The sequence below is a fragment of the Apostichopus japonicus genome, chromosome 17, assembly GCF_037975245.1.
Source record: "Apostichopus japonicus isolate 1M-3 chromosome 17, ASM3797524v1, whole genome shotgun sequence".
In the NCBI taxonomy this organism is placed as follows: domain Eukaryota; kingdom Metazoa; phylum Echinodermata; class Holothuroidea; order Aspidochirotida; family Stichopodidae; genus Apostichopus; species Apostichopus japonicus.
In genome coordinates this window covers 29,896,875-29,904,155 of record NC_092577.1, presented here as the reverse complement: position 1 = coordinate 29,904,155, position 7,281 = coordinate 29,896,875, and the positions used below count along the sequence as shown (strand labels likewise).

General features: G+C 39.4%; 1 long non-coding RNA gene across 1 annotated transcript; it reads left to right on the top strand.

Moving 5' to 3' along the window:
* Nucleotides 1–906: 906 nt before the first annotated feature.
* On the top strand, nt 907–3,677 carry LOC139954945 (uncharacterized). Its single transcript, XR_011788242.1, has 3 exons — nt 907–1,627; nt 2,099–2,777; nt 3,386–3,677. It is a non-coding gene; the product is annotated as an uncharacterized lncRNA (long non-coding RNA).
* Nucleotides 3,678–7,281: the final 3,604 nt, after the last annotated feature.

Below are 7,281 nucleotides of genomic sequence, written 5' to 3'. Positions count from 1 at the left end.
ATTGGAAGGCACCTGTTTATGAAGTAAAACGAAGTTTTTTTTAAAAAGGAGGATTTTTAGCATAAGAAGGAAATATCCATAGGTAATGATCTTGCTTGTGCAGGATTGTAGGCGAAGGTAATGCATTCCTATGTTCACAGCAATGCATATTGTGTCAGACATATCCTTAAATGTTAAGCCTAACTGATATTAAAAGGATTGTCTGGTAGCCCTTAGAGTTTACCTTAAAAAAAAAAACGATCAATAATTTTCCAAACATGTTTTCAAAGTATGAGAACGCTAATGCTGCGTTTGACAGAGAAACGATTTTTTAATCGTTAAGGATGGATATTTCAAATATGCTTTGACCAGTAACGAACGTGACGTCATCTTCGCAAATGCAGATTGCGGCATAACCCACGCTCCATACAGTTATCAAATCGAAAATCGCGTTTGTAGGCCTATTCAGGTTAATTTCTTACCTTAATTTCCGTGAAATTTCTTATAAATGAGATATGTATTTTAAAAAAATCCTTAAGCCGCCATATATGTAGTACATCGGTGATTTCGTGGTCCTTGTGTAACACAAAGCAGTGGCGTAGGAAGGTCCTTTTTGAGTGGTGGGGCTTAAGACCGATGGCCGGCCTGGGGGAGGGGTCTAAGGGGAGGGGGTGTCCCCCTCCCCTTTGGAATTTTTTGCATTTCCAGGTGGCCTCAGATGCAATTTGGTGCAATATAGCACACTTCAACACCCACTCCATTTTGTAAACTTAATTTTGTATTTTCACCTGGCCTTAGATGCAATTTGGTGCTCCAAATAAGATTTTTTTTCTCATTTCGAAATGAAAAAGGGATTTGACTTGCGAAGCGGGGGGGGCGGAATGGTACTTCCGCCCCTACAAATTTTTCACTGGGGGGGGCTGGCGCCCCCCGGTTCCTACGCCCTTGACACAAGGTCAGTTTGAACAACATACTCTTCGTTGTTCACATTGCGATGTCCAGCTCCAATGCGAAGCTTGAAGATGACTGTTCACGTACATTTAGGCTGTACAGTACTGTGTAGTGGAAAGTTTACTTTCTACGAAGCCTAAGTGTTTTTAAGACCATCAATTTTCACATTTAGGTGTTATTGTAAAGATATATCCGCTAGAAATTGTATTACCATGAACAATTTAGGAAGACACTCCAGGCTACGCATTATAACATTCTCAAGGAAGAACATTTCCGATGGATATTTCCTGCAGAGAGTGGACAATTGTTTGTTTTAGGGGACAAAATTTGAATATTTATACCTGTTCATTAATATTGATTTACTCATGGCTCACATAATGTATGTATGTATTTTAGATCCTCCTGCAAGCATGAACTCGCGAAGAAGCCTCATTGGCTTATCAAAGCAAGAAGTGTAACGGGGTTGATTTATCACCTCTTATAAAAATTAAATATATAAGTATTTGTCATTAGAGGGCGCGCGACGAAAACAAATTTGTTGCTGTTTAACACCTAAAGACAAATCTCTACGTTATCGCTCTCTCCTACTTTACAGGTAAGTTGATGAATATTAATGGTCATTTAACAAACAAACTATCCTAACTAGTGGTAAATCAGAGTCAATGACTCTCAACTGTAGTAAATATCAGGATAGAAGGTGGCATACTCCTATTAGAGTCTATATCAATCCGCTCGATTGTTCTCCTTCAGGAAAAGTGCCAAAAAGCAGCAGGAGAACATCTTTTGTGACCTGTTATCAATCATAATCTAGTTTTTTGTGGCTTTCATGTTGAAGAGCATGAATGGAAGTACATGTGGTGAAAAAATTGGGTCAATTGAGGCAATCTTAGACCCCTTTAGGCTTCCCAGGAGCAGCGTAGGAAATTTGTTTACCACTGAGTGAAGAGGTTTGTTTACAAGTGACGAAAACTTCCGGCTCGGATAGCAAAAAATTTTCATGGTCATGGTACGGAAAATTGATGGTGCCATGAAAGGCCAACTTGTCAGCTATCCGGTGATGGGTAGCGTTAAGCTAGTGAAAACTTCTATCTAGACTTAGAGACCACATTACTTTTGTGATTTAGTGTGTAAGTCAATGGGGCTTTTAATGGGCGTATGCTACCAGAAGAAAATCGTCGCTAGTATATATTAGCAGGCCTAATGTTATAAGTGTGCATGTATAGCCCAGGCAATATAGCACTTGTACCCACTAAAACCTATTGATTGTTATATTTCATTATTAATTCAGTCTTTCCATTAGTTATTCTTATGATAATCCAGTGCTTGGGTGCTTCGAGGTTAATTTATGACGTGTATTTTATCTGGATACAAAATTACGTGTTTTAGCAGAATTATCGCTATAGAAGTCAATTCAAAAGGTTTGAACATGAACATACGGTTGAGCGCCGGTTGCTATACATTGTCTGGGCATGCGCAGTGGTTATTAACGGGGGAAGCCCCTCATTTTTGTCTCCTTCAGGGACCGTCTGAACAGTTGTGTTATTAGTTTGTATTGTTTTCGGCTCATTTTAGTAACGGATTTAGGGTAAAGTGTAATTTAATACAGAATTTTGACAATTGTTTTTTCTATTATTTCTTTCCACTATAATTATATGCAAAATGGAGACCGAGATAAGAATGAGTTACGATAATAAATTTGTTGCTGTATAACGCTAACGACACATCTCTACGTTATCGCTTCTCCTACTTAACAGGAGTATAGGATCCTGGCCACCCTGTTACAGAAGGATTTGGACTTTGGCTGAAGGTCTATAAGATAACAATTATCTTTAAAAGGTGCCAGTTAGGTAAGTTTCCCATGTCGATTACTCCTGATCTCAAGAAATTGAGATGTTTCAATTTTTAATTGGATTTTTCCGGTGGCTAAAGTTGATTGCTTGACAAAATTGCTAAACATTTTCTGAATCTAACTGTAAAAACCACATCCTCATATCCAGTTTGTATTGTGAAGATATGAATTTTTAAAAATTTAGTGATAGTTTGTAAATGCACCGGGCAACAGCATAATGGATGATGTCATTATGGCACTTCAGCTGAAAAAGCATTGTTCTATAATATCGCAATCATTCATTCACAAACAAAAAGGATATTTCTAAAAGTGATGCATTTTGATGAAATTCTTAATATACAGAGAACTTTGACAGCTAAGCAAAACATTCCAAATGAATCAGGTTTCATGACAAATCAACAATTATAATAGCCTAAGTAAAGCTTCCAAAGAGCATTTGCCCATATGATGTCACAGACCCCCTACCGTGATCCAACTTCCTGGAGTAGTTGAGTACTTATAGCCAGTTAAAATATGTTACATTCGATCAAACATCTCTCGAGTTAGGGACAAGATATTGAGATGGTGTTTTCAAATAGCATTGTGGAGTATTTTTCTCTTCATCAGAATGTCCACATTGTCTGTCACCAGAATACCCCTTTAAGATGCCAACAGGAAGCTGAAGGATGATTAATCAATATATATAAATAAATATATATATATATATATAAATAAATATATATATATATTATAATGTCTTCCACACAGGTTTGGATAAAATATTTGGCTTTTTCGATTCCCTCAATTCATAAACTATACCTGTTCAAAATAATTGCGTGTCATGTTGCTGTGTTTCTGAATTCAGAACGTATACTAGCCGTAGGATCCTTGTGACTGCCTTTAATTTTTATATCTTTGTATCTTCAGGATTCTTGAGATTGATAAAGATTCGCTTGCACCATTTATATTGACTTATTTTTTTAATATTTTCTTTGTTCTTGAAAAATATAACTTTGTTACCCTAATTGCTTTACTATTATATATATAAATATTTCATTTTATTTATATATATATATATATTTTTGGGGGTATTGTCACTGTTGAGATTATTCGGTATAGACTAAATGTATAATGTGGTTCATGCTAAGAAAAGCAAGACCTAGGAGTTTACCTGATTCATGATGGGCAAAGAACCATTTGAGGTATAATTTACACCATGACATCCAACTCAATCCTTCCTCATTCCCATCCACACTTCCTCCTTTTCCTACCCCTCCCCTCCACCCGATCCCACTTTTTTTTTGGGGGGGGGGGGGCACCAATGTACCACTCTAGTTCCCTAATCCTCTTTGTTAGAATGTCCTAGATTATATGAGTAACCCTCCAGCCCCTAAATATCCATATGCATACTCCCTCATTCTGTCAGTCAGTCAGGATAGATAGATGGATGAATGGACGGACGGACAGATAGAATGAATAAGACAAAGACAGATGTAAGATGTGACTCAAAATTGACAAAAAAGAAGTACTGTTTTAGAAAATATATATATCGGAATTGCGTGTGTTAGAATTATTGTCCCAAAATCCTAACACATGCATTCTCTTTTGCGACTTACATCCCCCTCATCAAGGGCGTAGGAACCGGGGGGCTGGGGGGCGCCAGCCCCCCCCCCCAGTGAAAAATGTGGAGGGGCGGAAGTATCATTCCGCCCCCTGCTTCGCAAGACAGAAAACCCCTTTTTCATTTCCAAATCAGAAAAAAAAATCTCATTTGGAGCACCAAATTGCATATAAGGCCTGGTGAAAATACAAAATTAAGTTTACAAAATGGAGTGGGTGTTGAAGTGTGCTATATTGCACCAAATTGCGTCTGAGGCTACCTGGAAATGCAAAAAAAATCCAAAGGGGAGGGGGACACCCCCTCCCCTTAGACCCCTCCCCCAGGCCGGCCATCAGTCTTCAGCCCCCCAACTCAAAAGTACCTCCTACGCCACTGCCCCTCATCAAATCCATTTATGAGCTCTATCAAAGAAGATTTTGCTTAATTCATTCAAAGACGATCAGTCGGTAGGAGGAACCGTGTAAGGTACTCCCCACCCCCTCACCTCTTTCTCAACCTTAGATTTCTACTCACTTCCTCCGGACTTCTTTACCCAGTTTCCACCTCCGCATGTTATTTCACAGTGATTATAGTTATCTATATTACAAAATATCAAAGGAGAGTGACACAGGAGTGGACACTTAATATGACCTCGAGCGCCACATGTCATTTCATGACCTATCCGTCTGATGACCTTTGACATTCATTTTGAAATTACACCCAGCACCCTCCCCGTTTTCAACCCCGAACAAAAGAAAAATATCCGTACAATTAAGAAATTCAAAGAAGAACGCAAACAAGCAGGAAGGAAGAAAAAAGAAAGAATGGGACGAACCGAGAAATAAAAAAAAAACACGACTTAAAGGAGACCCCTCCCCCCCCCCGTGTAGCCCACACCATGTACCCACACTACTATGAACCAGGCTGCAGAGAGATACAAAATAGGAATGGGGAGGGGGATAGAAGATAAAAGTAGCGTTAGGAATTACTAGATAAAAGAAAAGAGCTTTATAACAAATATTTCAGTTAGCAATGATATGTGCAGACTTGAGGGCGATTCAAAGACTTCAAACGTATTTACAGGAATGCTATGAGAGTTTACTGAATCTATAGTGTTGTGGTTGTTTACGGAATAACGATTGGGGGGTAAATGATTTTGAAACACTAAGGTAGAGTCCCTTTACAGAATTGGAACATAATGGTTGCAGCTGTTGATAACTGGTGTGTCATAAATATTGAAGTTGTTGAGGGAAAGAGGATTGCTGAGAGACTTAAATGAGCTCTTGTTATGTAACGCACTGCCATTTGAAGGGGGGGGGGGCGATGGGGGACATGGAGTTTGTGCAGCCGGATAGCTGTTCGCCATATAGACATAAATGCCAGTAAGAGATGTAAAGTAGGGTAATGGTCTTTTGTAAAGAACGAAGAATTCTATTTGGCTAACAAAATCTCCGTCCGTTGTGAATAACGACTGCTAATTCCAAGTTAAATTATATCATCGAATTAAACAACTAAAAAAGTTGGCCTGAAATTATAAAATGTGATATGGTTGTTTTGGTGGTGCCATGTTGCAGCTTGAGAAATACGAACAGGGAACTTAAAATAACCTTTTTTTTTGTCAGTGAGTGAAGGTCCTGTTATAGCCTTAATTAAATCACAACAAAAAATTATGCAACTCTTCAAAAGTGGCAGTAATTAAAAATGGATAGGGCCCGCTTTCAACAGGTCGGTGTCGTCAGCATAACGAATCATAGTAATCACACGTATCAAATAGAAGAGTTCCGAGAATTTACCCCCGTGGCACGTCACATACTACATTTAAATACATGAATAACCCCCTCCCATTTCCATGTCCGATGAGAGGGGAGGCTGGGGGGGGGGAGTTCAGAAGTTGGATGCTGCTGCACGGGGCCTGTGGTCAATTAGGAACTCGGGGACCGGGGGTACAGATATAAAAGGGATAAAAAGATTTCAAAGAAGGGCTCGGTGACATTTATTAATGCGAGGTCCGGCCTTGCTTTCAACTTGCAATCTCTAGCAATACCCAATCGTTACAGTATATGAAATAACATAATTCCGCTTTCACCTCTCACCCTCCCCTCCCATCATCCCTCCCCACTTCCATCTGTTCGCACCGTTTACATATATTAGACATAACCTCGATCGGTGACTCTCACTCTTTCTACAACTTAACTATTGCGATCAGGTCATCTCTTTTCTATACATTCGTCTCTACGTTCATGATTAAGCAATCGTGGCCAGATAACAGTTTATCTGGACTTCCGATACTGTCAGTGGCGGAGCGTCCATACAGTCAGGGGGGCGACCCCCCCCCCCCCCTGACGGACTCAAATGGACTGCTGGCGCCCTTTTCAGCTTTTTACAACTTTTACTTATTCGCGATTATTGACTTTTTTATTGCGCTCTCATCTACCTATTGACATTTGTCACATTTTGTTGGTGTCATTTTCTGACAAAATGGCGATGACACCTATTTATTCTTCGTTTATATGCAAATTAGCAAGGCCCGGAAAGGGTCATTTCCTGCTATCTAGGGAGTATCTTTACTGAAAAAATTTATGTACGCTCCGCGCCAACATGTGGTGGCGCTCCGCTTAGAAAGTGTCGAAAGCGCCCCTACAGACCATTCTCGCCCCCTCTGACCAATACCCCTAGCTCCGCCACTGGATACTGCTACAAGATTTCTAGAAGGCTCACAATTCCTCCCACACCTCGTTATGGTATAAAAAAAACCTCAGTTACACAGAGTAACAAATAGGAAAAGAGGTCAAAATCAATAACGTATCAATGGATAAGAAAGGGAAGTATATTTGAGATTAATTTCTTGTTTCTCACTGAAGAGATCATATCATATTTCACACCAAAATATATACATAATCCTTGTCCTTTGCAAATTGTAGAG